This window comes from Zootoca vivipara, chromosome 8 (assembly GCF_963506605.1).
Source record: "Zootoca vivipara chromosome 8, rZooViv1.1, whole genome shotgun sequence".
Taxonomy (NCBI): domain Eukaryota; kingdom Metazoa; phylum Chordata; class Lepidosauria; order Squamata; family Lacertidae; genus Zootoca; species Zootoca vivipara.
The window spans coordinates 36,169,307-36,187,092 of NC_083283.1; the positions used below are offsets into that span (position 1 = coordinate 36,169,307).

At 39.9% G+C, this 17,786-nt stretch overlaps 1 protein-coding gene across 4 annotated transcripts in view; it reads left to right on the forward strand.

Moving 5' to 3' along the window:
* The window catches only part of TOX (thymocyte selection associated high mobility group box), a 201,965-nt gene that overhangs the window by 53,665 nt on the left and 130,514 nt on the right, over positions 1-17,786 (forward strand). Inside the window, exon 1 of one of the 4 annotated variants that reach the window (XM_060277788.1) lies at positions 3,454-5,794. The exons of the other annotated variants lie outside the window; for them this stretch is intronic. The gene's annotated coding sequence lies outside the window, so the exon portion shown is untranslated. Of the gene's footprint in view, positions 1-3,453; positions 5,795-17,786 lie in introns of those variants that run through there. 4 annotated transcript variants of the gene reach the window in all.

A 17,786-nucleotide genomic window follows, 5' to 3' on the forward strand; every position in this document is an offset into this window, starting at 1 on the left:
TAAAATTCAAAAAAATCCACAGCGGCCTAAGTAGCAAAGTGCCACATTGACAGACACTTCAAAACAATTCACTAAAAGGACCTTTAAAAGGGTCAGTGGTTGCAACTTAATATTCAGGCAGTACTGTGCTTGGATTGCCCTGTGGTTTTTCACTTGAAAGTCATGGTGGTTAATTATAGTAGTACAGATTTATATTATAAAAAATAATTGAGACCGCTTTTTTTAACTAATTATTATTTATATTTCAACATACTGATTATTAATGTTATTTTAACTACAGTATTATATATGGAAGCTAATATGCGACCAGAGTATGTGCTCTGCTATTGCACCATAATCTGTAACTAGGGATCCCACTTATTCTAGCTCTCCTTCTGGAAAAGAAATGGCAAAATTTATCTAAGGATGAATCTGTTGACAATTACGAACTGAAGTTCATTCATAGACAATTCATCATTTAATGCAAGAGCTGATTCTCACAAGCCTATTCATAACTAAATTACTTCAGCTCCTGATGACATGCAGCTGAAAATTGAAGTTGCCTCCCATTGAAAAAATATTATGTTTCAAATTCAGAAGAAGAATGTGCCTTTGGCATTTGATCTCTGGAGGCTATTTACACATATAAGCTTTAATTTGATGTTGTAGCAACCATGCATATAGAAATTCTCCTAAGAATATGGACTGAGAAGAGACCACCCAGAGCCAGTGTGGATGGTTAAGAAAGACTAATGGTACAGTGCATCCAGGAACACATCTCCTCATAGTGTACAGGGTGATTCATAATGAAGTATACAGGTTCCATTCAGTATAAATGGAAACACTATACGTCATTATGAATCACCCTGTACTTTGCATGTACTGTACAGTTTTAACGTTCCATGTTAAAATGGGCCTGCCACTTAAAACTAGGGTTATCAGGGACAATATTGTAGCATGTTAACACATGTGGATGGATGTAGGAGGGGGGGGGTTGTCTGACTAAGCATTTCATAGCAGAATGACTGCCAAAATATATGTCATTGTCTGTATCTTGTATTTGTCTAATAGAATTGAAGACCATAATGTACAATGTCTCTACTAAAAGACAAAGACAAAGATTCACTGTTCCAAACCATGGTTATGAACAGCTGCCTAACTCTGAGAATCCCCCCCCCTTTTCTTTGTAATGCCTGATGATTTGCTTATCTTCACATTTGTTGAAAGATGTAATTAGAACATTTATTTCGTGAACAGCTTTTAATGCACAGTCAATAGTATCTGTGGTTATCTGAAAATGAAACAGTTATTACAAAGAGCTTATTGTTAAAATTAGGGACTGCAGATGCAAAGTTGTATTGTTTATTCTAGTTCTTCTGTGCGCTCTGTAAATTCTTATAGCATGGTAAATTGTATCATCCTTGTTTAATTTCTAATCCTAGATGATTAGCATTGTTCACAAACTCGGACCCCTTAAAAAAGTTATAGGCGATAAATTTGCTGGCCATAGGAACGATCAGACACAGGTTACTGAAATTTCTGGCAGATATCTAGAGTATTCACAGCATTGCATTTAATGTAGTTTAGGTGGCCTTCCCATTTCCATTTAAATCACAGGAAGCAATGAGAAACCTTTAAAATTAATGTATGTTTATTGTTAACTTCAGCAAATATAATTGCACTGAGTGACTACAGATTACCCAGCACAGAGACACAAGTGATTTGTTTGGTGGTCTGTCTGTTCTTTAATACATCAGTTTGATTCCTGTAATTTATTCCACCTTGACTTTCGGTTTAGATTATTGCAGTGCATTTTAGTTGTAGCTATCTTGTAAGATAGCTTGGAAAAGTACATATGGTAAAACCGAGTCTCTTAATCTTGTTAGGAAGCATTAGCCATAGGGAACAGGTTACCCCAGTTCTTCAAAAACTTCACTGACATGGTTACTTCCAGGTCAAATTCATGTTATTTAGACTGATCTTTAAAGACGTATGTTGGCCATTACCTGTGGAACTATTTCTTAGGCTTGTTTCCTAAACCCCAAGAAAGGCAGTGCACCCTTTCAGTATTTTTTAATCCTTGCTTTCAGTTGGAAATGACCTTTAACCTCTAAAGAAGCATGTGTGTGGGTGTGTGGGTGTCAGTCTGATCTTGCTCTTAGTTTTAAGGCAACTCTCCTGTTTCTTTACAAATAAAAAAAGAAAGTAAGTGAATTAGGCAAGTGTTGTGTAAATTACAGATTTTTCTTTGGGTTTGAAGAGAATCAGTAGAGGTAAGAATAACAACGGATCTATGAAGGAAGTATAGAGAGAGAGATATCTTTATTGTCATTGTCCCCTTGCGGGAACAACGAAATTACTCGGTTGCTACATCCACTCAGATAAAGCATTCCGCATAATCCAAAATTACAAAAGCTAATTAAAAACAGTAAATATACTACAAAATAACAAGTAAAATAAGATGACTTCAAAGTCCGGGCTTTCCATTTAAGGCCAAAATTGCTCTAGAGAAGAAACTGTTCCTGAGACGGCTCGTTCTTGCCTGCATTGTTCTATATCTCCGTCCCGATGGCAGGAGCTGAAAGAAATGGTGACCAGGGTGCGTTGGATCTCTTGATATATCTAGTGCTTTTCTATGGCACCTGGTGGTGTAAATTTGTTCTAAGGTGGTGAGTGAGCAGCCAATAATGCTCTCTGCTGTTTTAATAATTCTACACAGCCCTGCTCTGTCCTGGGAAGTACAGCTTCCGTACCACACACATAAACCGTACGTGAGCACGCTCTGTATGGCACAGTGATAGAAGGCAAGCAGCAGCTTTTGTGGAAGATGGTTTTTCCTTAAAATTCTCAAAAAATACAGTCTCTGCTGCGCCTTCTTCACAAGCCCTCTTGTATTAACACTCCAGGACAGATCCTCCTGTAACTCAATGCCTAGAAATCTAAACGTTGTTACCCTCTCCACACAAATTCCGTCAATCAAGAGTGGCTGGACCTCGTTCTTCTGTCTCCTAAAGTCCACCACAAGCTCCTTAGTTTTCTTTGTGTTTATGAGCAAGTTGTTGACTCTGCACCACTCTGTCAGCCGCTCCACCTCATCTCTATACTCAGTTTCACCCTCCTTATCAGAGATGAGCCCGATCACGGTTGTGTCATCTGCAAATTTGACAACCCTATTTCTAGGGTGGGCAGCGACACAATCATATGTATAAAGAGTATAAAGGAGCGGACTAAGCACGCATCCTTGTGGTGTTCCTGTGTTAGTCCTAAGCATGTTAGACATATAAGGGCCCAACCGGACCCTCTGGGAGCGATCTGAGAGAAAGTCCAGTATCCACCCACAGAGTGATAGCGGGAGCCCCAGATTTCCCAATTTAGTTATCAGACGTCGCGGTAGAATGGTATTGAATGCCGAGCTGAAATCTACAAAAAGCAGTCTGGCGTAGCTCCCCCGCTGCTCCAAATGCTCCAAAGTATACAAATTACTGAATATTTTGCAAAACTTACATACTAATTAGTCAGAAGATCTCTAAGCTGTTTACAAAGGGCAATCCAAAAGATTCATTAAAGCACACCGATAAAAGGTAACTTTTTTTAAAAAAAGTTAATATAATATTTAAAACTATAAATAAAACCATCAATCTAAAAAGTCATTATGCTTATTAACGATCCTTGTTGGTCACATTGGTCAGAAATGTACATATGCTCTTCATTTACTTCTCACAATGTTGATTTTCAACAGTGAATTGCTTGGGGGTATTAAGTCACTCTTGCATTGTTTGGTCCCATGCTATAAAAGTTACACCTATAAACTAGAACCATGTGCATCATGTGACAAATGCAGTTGTTCTCCATGTTTACCTCCAACATATACTAAGTAACCTATAAATTGTGCCATAGAATTTATATTTTTGAGGGGTTGACTCCATAAATGTTTAATTCAACACTTCTGCTGAAATAGCTGACAGTTTTGGAGAAAGTTCACTGTTTTAAATGGACCTTTAATCTTGGTTTATTATAGCGGTTCTTATATTTGTGTGACAGGTCCTGTGTCGGATACCAGGAGCGATGTATGAAAGGAAGATCTGGTTGGCCAGAAAAACATGTTGAAACTATATGAATAACATTCTGTAGATTTTTCTTTCAGTGTGAAAGTACATACAGTGGAACCTCGGTTTACGACTACCTCCATTTACGAACGCTTCAGCGAGCGAACACCACGGACCCAGAAGTGTTTACATCCGGATTCCATGGTGTCAGATGCGCAGAAGCAATCTGCGCAGTGCATGCATGCGCAGAAGTGTGCCTTTGATGAGCAAACGCCTCCGTGGAACGGATTGCGGTTGCAAACTGAGGTACCACTGTAATTCCTCACAAAATAAGCCCAGACACCAAGTTACTTGACCCTGTCTTGTTGAAGTTGTTTGTCACAAAATAACCTCTCTGATACTATGGGTTTATAGCAACAAAAGTAGTAGGATTATGGCCTACTCTCTTCAAGACATCTTTGAAGTTGGCAGAGTATCTTTAATTTTATTTCAGCTTTGGGATTTAGATGTAAGTGCTTAAGAAGCTATTAGCTTGGGTGGATTCCAACACAGTAAAGAATGGGACTAAAAATCTCTAATAGCATACATGTTGAGAGAGTGTAGAGTTCTTGAGTTGATAGAAGGTGTTTGTGGTCCTGGGGAATAGGTGACTAGATGTTGAGCTTCAGTGTGCAAATGCACACTGTGCAGATGTTCGGCAGAGGAAGCATGAGGCGGTTTAAGTCTGCCCTGCCTCTCCATCAACCTAAAAAAATTCCTTCCAGTAGCACCTTATAGACCAACTAAGTTTGTCATTGGTATGAGCTTTCGTGAGCAATAAATGTGAGCCAATTCATCCAACCTTGTCTCTTGCTTTCTTATTTCCCTGTGTGGTCAAAATAATGAGACTAAAATTCTCCTACAGAATGTGTTGAGAGAGTGTACGATTAAAAACAGCTCTGTGGATTCATGGGTTCATAGAAGATGTCTAAAAGTTTTTGATGCATTACTTGTTGGATAAGAGGTTGCAGTTGGAGATAATACATTTATGCTGCAAAAACATGTAACTAACTAGATGTTATTACTAAATCTGAAATGAAATGTATGTATGTATGTATGTATGTATGTATGTATGTATGTATGTTTATGTGCCGCTCCTTCTCAAAGGGTTAGGCAAGCAATGAGAATGGAAGCATACATGACACTCTGTGACATGTAATGGGATCCCTCTATGCAGTTTATGGTGTGGAGAAGGTGCTTAAAGCTGCCAGAACTATTGGAGACTGTATTTGGTGGGGGCAGCAGACGAAGGCAAGGGGGCTTCCTGCATTATGGATAGGCTTACCTCTTCCTGCTGTAAACCTCCATGCAGCAGTACTTTCTCCTCCTGCCAAATACTCTTGGGAAAGTTTTTTTTGGGGGGGGGGGAATAGCAAGAAAAGGCTAAAAACTTTTTTTATTCCTCTTCCCTTCTCAGCAGCACAACCATGTCTTTAGATTTTAATGATTTTGTAGCTTGCAAAAACTTTACCATATATATAAACCAAGAGTGATATCAGGTTGTCATATTCAGAGTGCACACATTGAAATGAGCCCTGAATATGACTTAGTTATTATCACCCTAATATTATAATATGTTTTTCTAAACATATTTCCCCCCCCCACTTTTTAGGGTGTAAGGATTTTATACCTTTGGCACAATGAAAGAGAATGAGCTGAAATATATTTTAGCCAAGCAATCATTTTAAAATTTTCATACTTTCGACAGTGACTTTTATGCATGAAGTAAGGTAGGATGAATGGCCTACTTCTGTCTGTTTTCATTACTCCATTATTTCTCTGTGCTGTTCCATCTTTTTTACTCTCTATGCCTTGTGGGATATTAAACTTTCTCTAATTATTTCAATAAGATCAGGGGTTATCGATTTTTAGGGTATCATTTGCTTGTTCCCTAATAAAACCTGGCTCTGTGCTGAAAGCCAACAAAGTTATTTAAAAACAAAACAAAACACAAACAGCCACTTTTAAGTAAAATATATTAGAGTATATATTTAAAGGCCAAAATTATATCACATGTAGTTTTTCTTTCCTGTTAAAACAAGAGCCTCATTTGTTCTAAAAGCTAGTAAGTATTGCAGTTTTGGTGTTCAGCTAACTGATTTTCTTGCTTTTCATAATAAAGTTTTTTTATAAGCATATTCCCTTATAAATAATAGTGAAGATGGATTAGGACTGGAATAGGCAGCATACGACCTTCAAAACTATTTCATACACTCATTTATTATAGCTTACATTTATTTTTGCACCAGCCACCAAGGGCTTCTGCATAATTTGGATCTCATTAGTTCCTGCCTTGATTGAAGATTTGGCTCAACATGCATGGATTTCATTGCACTTATGATACCACGTTAGGATGGTGGCTGACTGCGGAACCCTCCGGTAAATTCAACCTGTCTGCCTAGTCTTGCTCTCCCAAGGCCAAAGACAGTGATTCATATACATGATTATGCCTTCAGGACTTCATCAGATATGAATGATGACACAACATATACACACTGGATAGCCTTACCTAGCTAAACCACGGCAACAACACATAGATAACATCTTAGTTTGGGCTTTGTAGGCCACCTGTAGACTACAACCACCCAGAGGCAGATGGTATTGGGGCTGACTAACCTCTGGTTAGTTGCATCATTGTTGCTTACCGGGCAGCTAGAGGGAATAAGGTAACAGTGTCATTCACGCATGGCAAACACACTGTGGGGCACCAGATTGGCTCCACCAGTGCATTTGCACCACAGCCAACTCACTGCCCCCCTGTCCCCTCTACCTGCTAGTAAGCAACATCGAAATGACTGATGGGAGGCCAGCTGAGCACCCTCCAACCCACCATATTATCTGCTGCTGCAAGCTTCACTAGGAAATCCTTACAATCATAACATATATGCAGTGTAAAAAAATAATAATCTTGATGACTGCTCCATTGCATTTGAAAGGTCTTCTGCCTTGAGATTATTTTAAGTACATGAGATTGGGATTGACTTTAGGGACATGTAATACATGTGCTAAACGTCAGCTATCTTGTCCCTCTCCCGTTGTCCCATGGTAGTTCAAAGTAATTATTATAACAGATTCTAGTTTTGATATAGGCTACATGGTGTTGAAAGATTTTTATCACCTCAGATTTACATTATTTGGGACAGTAATTGTGCACTGTAATAGATTGATATAATTCACGTTGACATTTAAAAAGCATAGTTTATATTGATTCTGCTAAATAATACCATAGCTTTGTGAAGAAGAAGAAGAAGAAGAAGAAGAAGAAGAAGAAGAAGAAGAAGAAGAAGAAGAAGAAGAAGAAGAAGAAGAAGAAGAAGAAGCAAACTGACACCTGGATAAAAACTGCATTACTGTTTTTGATCAAGCCTTAAATGTTTACACATTGGGTACTAATGTACACAGATATCGTTTTAAGACTAACTGTGGAATTGTGCTACCTCTGACTGGAGTGCAAAGGCAATTGAGCTTGAAAATTGAGTAAAACTATACAAGCTCGTTTCTCTCTGTCTTTTGTTTTTAGCAGACATTGACATCAAACTTAACTTTCAGAAAAGATTTAAAACTATTTCCCAAAATCCATGAGAAGATGTGGAAAGCAAGCCTGTCGCTTCACGTCTCCACATAGTTTATATGTAGGTTGTAGGCATGGTATCCTCCATGTGTTGTTGGACTCCAACTTCCATTAGCCCCAGCCAGCACTCCCAGTGGTCAGGGTGACTCAGGGAACATGGAAGGCATGGATCAGCAACTTCAAGAGGATACATGTTGGCTACCCTTCATTAAAACTCTTGTTTTTGCAGAAGGCACTACTTCCTTATTTTGAAAGTTATTTGCAACATTGCCTCCCGCCTGTCTATAGTCATATACATCTCTGCTTTTGACCTTGCTTCTACAACTTCATCAGCCCAAAGGCCCCATCTTTTATTAAACAGCTCTTATTTGTTCTCCTCAGTGCCCATTGTTAGGGTTGCCAGACTCAATTGTGGACAGGACTTCTGTGCCTTTAATTGCCCTGCTCTCTCTCTTTTGAGTCTGGAAACCTTAAAGAGAAACCAGCAGACCCTTTGCTAAACAAAGGGTCTGCTGGTTTCTCTTTAAGGTTTCCAGACTCAAAAGAGAGAGAGCAGGGCAATTAAAGGCACAGAAGTCCTGTCCACAATTGAGTCTGGCAACCCTACCCATTGTACCTTGGACACCCTCCTAGAGGTCTTAGTTGTGCTATTTGCCTCTTTTTTCTCATTTCCTTGTGCATAAATCTACCATTACTGTATCTGTGAACAGGGTCCACAAATTCACTTTCCATCTTGTGGCAAGCACAAGGTGAGAAATGTGGGGGGGTTAATCACTGACCATATGCTAGACTTTGAAGCACCTAGAAACAGTGAGATTTGTCACTGCTTTGGGGTACCTCTGAAACTGAGCTGTTATGCAAGGCTGAAGAACCTCTGTCTTTCTACCAGAGCAAAGGAGGTGTCTCTCTGCAATGTCTTTATTTTTATTTTAAAAATATTATCCCTCCATCCAGGCTTCATCTTACCTCCAAAAGGAATTGAAGGCACCTAACAAATCAAGAAAGGCTATAAACCATATTAAAAAAAAACATATTAACACAATATAGTTAGCAGGAAACAATACCTAGGGAAAGGTTTTTTTAACCCTTTCAAATTAAACAGGAAAAATGTTCAGCCAAAGCCCTCTTTAAATAACCAAGTTTTTACCAAAACAGTGAAGAGTAAAGCTGACAGAGAAGAGTAAAGCTGACAGAGAGCAGGCACCACTACCGGTAAAGTTTGCCTCTGGTAGCTGCCAGCTTCTAAGAATCTGAAGTAGAGCCTCCAAGGATAAAGGGAACATACAGAGAGGAATTCCCGAATTCCCAGTTCCAAGCTAAACTTAACGGCCTGGGAACCCAGAAACAAGCAGGCAACAGTTACAAATCAAATGGGACAGGACTTCTAAGTGTCTTCAACTCTTCTAGTGGCTGCAGGTGTGATCTTCTTGCCCTCATCCTGAAACTAAGAGAAGAGGAGGGTGGGGTTGTTCTTTCAGTTGTGCTGAATTTTAGAGGCACCAGGAAAAACCTCTTTTGGAATTCCTTCAAAGTATAATCCACAAGTGGAGAATGCTGTTGCTGTTCTACTTACAGACTTCCCTTGAAAATCTGGTTGGCCACTATAAGAACAAAGTGCTAAATTAGATGGGGCTTTGGCCTGATTCAGAAGGGCTCTTATATATTTAACTGCAGGATAAGTCTCAAGAGCATATAATCAGTGATGGGGACTTTGGGAGGGGGAAGAGAGTTGATGATGGCCACTTTTTGGCTGACAGCAAGGCCTTTCTACATTTGTTGGTTGAAGTTCTCCATCCTCAACTGAAAGTACACATTTCTTCTTTACCCCCTTGTTGCTCTTGTCACTCTCCCTCCCATCCATCTGTTGTCACAGGAGCTTTGCCAGGAAAAACAAGCTGGAAACCCTAGCAGTGTGTAATTGTTAAGTGGAATAAAGGATACAGAGCAGTAAGATTATGCATTTAACAGTAACAGTAATTTGAGGTGAAAATAGGTTGCTTTGTCCTATTCAGCTGTTGACGTTTTCTGCAAAATTGGGTGGGCTGGAGTGTGTACTCTTATGGGACAAAACTCAAAAGTAGGTGAGTGTCAGTTTAAACTATGTGTGGAAGTTACTTTGCTTCAGGCAAAGCTCTAATCTATAGAGCAAGCATTTTAGCAAAATAAAACTAGTAGGTTGAAATGCCAGTCTATGCCTGGTAGGTAGCCTATGAACTACTTAGTGCATGGTGTGTGTGTGTGTGTGTGTGTGTGTGTGTGTAAAAGGGGTTAATAACCGGCTTAATTAGACATTTTAGTAACATAGCACCTAAAGCACAAGTGTAAAAACAACTTCTGTTTCTGCTTGCTCTTTTATTTTGTGGTGGTCAAAATGAAAAATAAAATAAAGTTATCGAAAGCTGAAGTAGAAGGAAACCAAGTGTTTTTTTCCATTCACCTTATTATTGAGCTGTGGTTACATGAACTTCCTTTTTTCTGTTATCAAAACCTCTCAGCTAAATGTCAGTTAAATATGGTAAATAACCAAACTGTTTCAGGGGCAAAGAAACAATGTCAAGGTACCTGTGCTTGATTGATTATGGAAGGCCAAGACATACATGTAAAGTGTAGTGACTAGCGCACTTTGCATTGCTCTTTTAGTTAATAAAATAGTTGAAACATTTATAAAAAAATATTTTCCATTTGAAAAAAAGTGTTTCAAACAATAGTAAAAATAAATAAATGCTCTGGTCTTTAAAGTGGATTACTTTGTAAAACTGAAAGTGTGTTGCTATGGCGCATTATGACATAGCAAAGTAGTGCTGTTCAAGAGATTAAGGCTGTTATCCATTGGCCTGGGAGTAAGCTCCATTGAACTGAATAGGACTTACTTCTGAACTGGCAGGTACAGAATTTCATTGTAAATGTAGTAAAACTGCATAACCGCACAAGCTGTATGGGTGATACCAATGTTAGTACATCTACTGAAAGCACTGGGTGGCATTCAACTAAGTTTTACTCAGAGTAGACCCACTGAAATTAATTAACATGACTAAGTTAGCTCCATTGATTACATTGGGTTGACTCTGAGTGAAATTTACTTGATTCCCACCCATTGGACATAAATCCATTGATTTCAGTGGATCTGTTCTAAGTATGCCTTAGCTGGATTATCGCACTATAATTACAAGACTGTATTGCCTCAGATGGAGAAAGAAGACAAGTGCCACAGGATGGATGAACTTTGCCACTCGGGAAGGTCTGATAATTGCCCTGAAATAATTGCCTTATAAGGTGTATTGTTGCAATAACAGAAAAAAATCTTAATAATACAAAAAGGAATTTGACTGGAAAGGAAGACATTGATCTGACATAATAAACCTAAAATCAGAAATTCTGACTGAGTCTAACCTTCCAAAGCCTCTTCAGCATGTCAAATAGCATTTAACTTGGCTGACTTGGCAGAAATCCTGCTCCAGAATACTGTGTTGGTAATAGGCTTCAAATGATTTTATTGGTAAAGGTCATTGTGACCTCAACACCACACCACTGTACTAACTTAAACTGATGAAAATAAAGCTTTAATGGGTTGGATCATAACATTTAATTTAATTAAACCACATTTTCCATTTATGAAATCATAACAGCATTGTGTGAAGTTCATGCTAAGGCACTGTAGATAGTGTCAGTACATAATTTATTCACAAGATGGCACCGAGTTTAGTTGTATCTGAGTGAAGTCAGGTGTTTCCTGTGGCTTATTGGAGAAAGAGTAATGCTATTGTCTAGCTTCCTAACTGGTGTGTCCTCCATATCTTCCAAGCCTTTTATGATAGGGACCAATCTGTGGGTGACCATCATTTATTGTTTACAAGCTTTGCCCCCATCCGCAGAGGTTGCCGTTTGCAATGGGAAACCTGCAGGGAAGAAGAGACTCAATCCCCACTGGTTGTTTTTCTGCTGAAAATTACCTTTCCTAAGATGCTTATTGGCTGGAAGAACAGATAATAGTACTAATTTGAGGTATGGCTTTTCCTGGGGGGGGGGACTTATGAAGATGAAAGAAGGCACTTACGGATGGACAGTGAGGGTGATCGATATAAGGCACTGGCATAGCAGTGGTATTTCGAATACCACTGCTCTACCCACCATATTTGTGGGTGGTTTGGGGTTTATTTTCACTTTCAAAATATGCCATCAAGTGATATTTTCTTTCCTTGGAAATGTGCAGCATCCTTGGATATTGAGCAGAAATATTAAGTTGGATTTGGCTGCTGCTATCAGTAGCCCTGTAAGTAGCATATTGCATGGAGACTGTTTACAGCTGGTGAAAATATCGACCCCCTTCGGGCAATTCTTCAGCATCAAAAGTGTTTGCAGAATGGCTGAACACTTGCACAGCCACATTCTTCCCACGCTCACAAGTCTAACCTCCCATCCCCACTAACTTGTACCAGTAGTTGGGTGGTCATGTGGTAGTGGTCTGGTCAGTAAAATGTGGAGAGCAGCAGTTATGTTCAGGGTTGTGTACAAACATTGCTATGTATGTTGAATTGATTAGATTCGCCCTTTTGTTGGGTCCTCTCCAACAAAAACTATCAGGGATACTATTCTAAAATATATTTTATTGGGGCTCTTCCAATTTTATTCTTGATTTCCCCACCAAAGGAAAGCCAAGGACTAACAGTGTATACACATAACAAACCTAGTTTCATTTTCTTGTAGCTTGCTTTCTTCTTTCTTTCTTTCTTTCTTTCTAATCAATGAATTTGTTTTATAATGATGAAATTGCAAATGAAGTCTGGTCTAGAAAGATTAATTTAGTCCTGCTCACAGCTGTGAAGACTGTGGAAATAAATATCCCCTGCAATAATGTGTTCTTGACAAAGGGCATAACAAAAGAATGATTTCTATTCAGAGATAGGGGGAATATTTATTTTGCATGCTGGGGGGAGGGGTAGTGGTCTGTTGCTGCGACCCTGACCTAGTTTTGTAGCTGCTTATTATTCAGCTATATATTTCAGCTCTTTCTGTAATTTAATTTGGCAACTTTTTCTGCATGTCTGCTCTGAGCTCATACCAAGAGCACCTACTGCTATGTCCCGTCCAAAATCACATTTGTGTTTTGTTTTTTAAAAAACCTAACACATTCATAACTCGAAAAAGAAATTCTTTAATTGTTACCAGAGAACTGCCTGATTACAGACTGAATGTCTCGTCCAGGCCCTGCCATAATTAGTAACCACTGTTGACATTTAGATTTAAATTGAATTTTCTTCTAATTAAACCCAGAGGGGGTTGATCCTCTCAGATGTACAGGTTAATAAAATTAGTCAGAAACTGTTAAACAGTAAGCTGAAATCTCTGAGAGTGCTGTGCCAGTGTATTGTTAGAAAATCTGTAATTAATAATAAAAGGATTCATTAGATTACAGAATTGCCTTTTTGTTTTGGATTGCGTATGATTTTGTTGCAGTTATTTCTTTAATTGGTTCCCCCCCCCCCTTGGTAACTATAGTAGTACTAATTTTTATAATACTTGTGAATATGTAATCAGAAGCACTGTAGCACTATTCATCCATGCCTTGCAATATAATGTTTAATAACAGAATCTTTTCCCCCCAGACATGCACTGAATGGTAATGAAATACAAAAGACAAGACTCGAATGGCTTAAATTTTGAGCAATATTCTTCCTATCATCAAACCATGCAGGGCAGATAACATCTTCATTCCAGTGTGTCTTACTATTTTTGCCCAATTAATAATTTGAGCTACAGTACATCCAATGAGTCTGATATTAATTTGTAATTTCTTTGCCCACATATTGCCAATTAAGTTGTGATTTACTTTATTTTTGTCTGGCTAACAATCTGTTGTTCTGCTTTCTAATCCTACTTAGAGAAGGAAAGAAAAAACAATTAGGAATGTGTTAATAATGGGAAAGCTTAGTTGTCAAGACAATACATAAACATAAACAATGGACATGCCGAGAAGGTATGGCATTTCCTGTGATTTGTTGTTGTTGTTTAGTCGTTTAGTCGTGTCCGACTCTTCGTGACCCCATGGACCATAGCACGCCAGGCACTCCTGTCTTCCACTGCCTCCCGTAGTTTGGTCAAACTCATGTTCGTAGCTTCGAGAACACTGTCCAACCATCTTGTCCTCTGTCGTCCCCTTCTCCTAGTGCCCTCAATCTTTCCCAACATCAGGGTCTTTTCCAAGGATTCTTCTCTTCTCATGAGGTGGCCAAAGTATTGGAGCCTCAGCTTCACGATCTGTCCTTCCAGGGAGCACTCAGGGCTGATTTCCTTAAGAATGGATAGGTTTGATCTTCTAGCAGTCCATGGGACTCTCAAGAGTCTCCTCCAGCACCATAATTCAAAAGCATCAATTCTTCGGCGATCAGCCTTCTTTATGGTCCAGCTCTCACTTCCATACATCACTACTGGGAAAACCATAGCTTTAACTATACGGACCTTTGTCGGCAAGGTGATGTCTCTGCTTTTTAAGATGCTGTCTAGGTTTGTCATTGCTTTTCTCCCAAGAAGCAGGCGTCTTTTAATTTCGTGACTGCTGTCACCATCTGCAGTGATCAAGGAGCCCAAGAAAGTAAAATCTCTCACTGCCTCCATTTCTTCCCCTTCTATTTGCCAGGAGGTGATGGGACCAGTGGCCATGATCTTGGTTTTTTTGATGTTGAGCTTCAGACCATATTTTGCGCTCTCCTCTTTCACCCTCATTAAAAGGTTCTTTAATTCCTCCTCACTTTCTGCCATCAAGGTTGTGTCTTCTGCATATCTGAGGTTGTTGATATTTCTTCCGGCAATCTTAATTCCTGCTTGGGATTCATCTAGTCCAGCCTTTTGCATGATGAATTCTGCATATAAGTTAAATAAGCAGGGAGACAATATACAACCTTGTCGTACTCCTTTCCCAATTTTGAACCAATCCGTTGTTCCATATCCAGTTCTAACTGTAGCTTCTTGTCCCACATAGAGATTTCTCAGGAGACAGATGAGGTGATCAGGCACTCCCATTTCTTTAAGAACTTGCCATAGTTTGCTGTGGTCGACACAGTCAAAGGCTTTTGCATAGTCAATGAAGCAGAAGTAGACGTTTTTCTGGAACTCTCTAGCTTTCTCCATAATCCAGCGCATGTTTGCTATTTGGTCTCTGGTTCCTCTGCCCTTTCGAAATCCAGCTTGCACTTCTGGGAGTTCTCGGTCCACATACTGCCTAAGCCTGCCTTGTAGAATTTTAAGCATAACCTTGCTAGCGTGTGAAATGAGGGCAATTGTGCGGTAGTTGGAGCATTCTTTGGCACTACCCTTCTTTGGAATTGGGATGTAGACTGATCTTCTCCAATCCTCTGGCCATTGCTGAGTTTTCCAAACTTGCTGGCATATTGGGTGTAGCACCTTAACAGCATCATCTTTTAAAATTTTAAATAGTTCAGCTGGAATATCATCACTTCCACTGGCCTTGTTATTAGCAGTGCTTTCTAAGGCCCATTTGACTTCACTCTCCAAGATGTCTGGCTCAAGGTCAGCAACCACACTACCTGGGGTGTACGAGACCTCCATATCTTTCTGATTTCCTGTGATAGCCAGGGTTAAAAACAAAACAGGGAAGGCAATACTGTAGTTATCCAAGACTAAGACATAACTTTATTTCTCATATTATCATCTGCCACTACAAATGTTTCATCTCATAGAAGATGACGATGAGGTCACACGTTGCTGTTGTTGTTGTTTAGTCGTTTAGTTGTGTCTGACTCTCTGTGACCCCATGGACCAGAGCACGCCAGGCACGCCTGTCTTCCACTGCCTCCAGCAGTTTGGTCAAACTCATGATGGTAGCTTCAGGAACACTGTCCAACCATCTCGTCCTCTGTTGTCGCCTTCTCCTTGTGTCCCCAATCTTTCCCAACATTGAGGTCATATATTATTCTTCATTTTAAATTTATACTACTATTAAAGGCAAAAGAGCAATCCTAACATGGTTGGAGGGGGATTATGTTGTGAGAGGTGGCACAAGAGCCCGAGCCTTGCCAACCCAGCAGTCAAGGGAGAAATTTAGGGACTTGCTTTTTTTTAATCACTACACTATAGCTGCACTAGATAGCTTTAAAGAAGATTGGACAAATTCGTGGAGAATAAGGCTATCATTGGCTACTAGCCATTGCTGGCTATGCTCTGCCTCCCTGGCTAGAGGCAGTATTGCAGGGGTCCCCAAACTAAGGCCCGGGGGCCAGATGCGGCCCAATCGCCTTCTAAATCCGGCCCGCGGACAGTCCGGGAATCAGCATGTTTTTACATGAATAGAATGTGTCATTTTATTTAAAATGCATCTCTGGGTTATTTGTGGGGCCTGCCTGGTGTTTATACATGAGTAGAATGTGTCCTTTTATTTAAAATGCATCTCTGGGTTATTTGTGGGCCATAGGAATTCGTTCATTATTTTTTTCAAAATATAGTCCGGCCCCCCACAAGGTCTGAGGGACAGTGGACCGGCCCCCTGCTGAAAAAGTTTGCTGACCCCTGCAGTATTGCTTCTGAATACCAGTTGCTGGAAACCACAGGAAGGGAGAGTGGTCTTGTGCTTAGGTCTTGCTTGTGGGTTTCTCCATAGTCATCTGGTTGGTCACTGTGAGAACAAGATGCTGGACTGGATGGGCCTTTGGCCTAATCCAGCAGGCTCTTGTTATGTTATTACGGCATAGCTGAGAGGCCCAAGAATCTGACAACTTGAGGTATAGAGAGGATTCAAAGCTGCTGTTGTTCTACCTCAAAATGTCACATGTCAAGGCTTGTTGCTTGCTATTGCTGGTGAGAAAACTGACTATTGCTGGTGATTAGCTTTAGTCTTCTGGAGTGCACCTGCATTGTGACAGATTTTCTCTTTGTCTCCACCAGTGGAACTCCTCTCTGCCAATGGAGGCCAGCAGAGAGGCACCAATATGCCATTCTAACCTCCCAGTGATCAATATGGTGGAGGGAGGGGCGGTTGGATAGAATTGTTAAATCATAATTATGGTGCATGAACATTTTAGTTCCACCTGTACGATGGACTTGCAATAAGACCTTGATTTCTTTTCACTTCTCCGTTTGTGAAATAGCAGTAATCAGACCACTTTTTGAAGCTATTGCAATAGCATACAGAAGTATTTGCAACAAGGTACACCAATGACAGCTCCGGCTGTTCCAGAATTGAAAGATACTGCTCTGATAACCTCTTGGATAGATTCGAGCAGTATCTATTCAAAGGTCTACCCTTGAAGATTCTGGAACCTATCCATTCTGAAGGAAATCAAGCCTGAGTGCTCACTGGAAGGACAGATCCTGAAACTGAGGCTCCAATACTTTGGCCACCTCATGAGAAGAGAAGACTCCCTGGAAAAGACCCTGGTGTTGGGAAAGATTGATGGCACAAGGAGTAGGGTATGACAGAGGACGAGATGGTTGGACAGTGTTCTCAAAGCTACAAACATGAGTCTGACCAAACTGCAGGAGGCAGTGGAAGACAGGAGTGCCTGGTGTGCTCTGGTCCATGGGGTCACAAAGAGTCGGAAACGACTGAATAAACAACAACAACCCTTGAAGATAGCTTAGGAGCTGCAGTTGGAATGGAATGCCACAGCTTGATTGCTATGGGGAGCAACAAGAAGGGATCACATGGTTCTGATTTTTGAAAGAACTGCCTGAGAACCACTCAGCCCCATTCAAGGATTTGGACAGATGTATGTGAAGGAGCCCCTTCTTGTACCTTCAAACCCATGCATTGCAATGGGTTAGCTTCAATGGTGAGTAAGATGGGCTTTCTCAATGGTGGTGCCCTACTTATGGAACTCCCTCCCAGGGGAATATTCATTTAGCCTTCACTTTAAAAGTATTTAAATATAAGTTAAACACTATTTTGTTGTTGAGGATTTGGGGTTTGAACAATGATTTTTTAGCATTATGCTGCTGATAGTAACTCTTGCTTCTGTGAAGTTCACTTTAATTTTTTGTTTTTAATTTAATTTGTTTTATTTTGTATTGTAAGTTATTTATGCTATGTTATATTGTTAGCCAACTGGACTCATTGTGTTAAAAAGATGGGGTTACCAAACAAACCAAATATCAGAACAGAGTTTGAAGTGAGTTCCAAAATTAAAGTGTAGATCAAATTG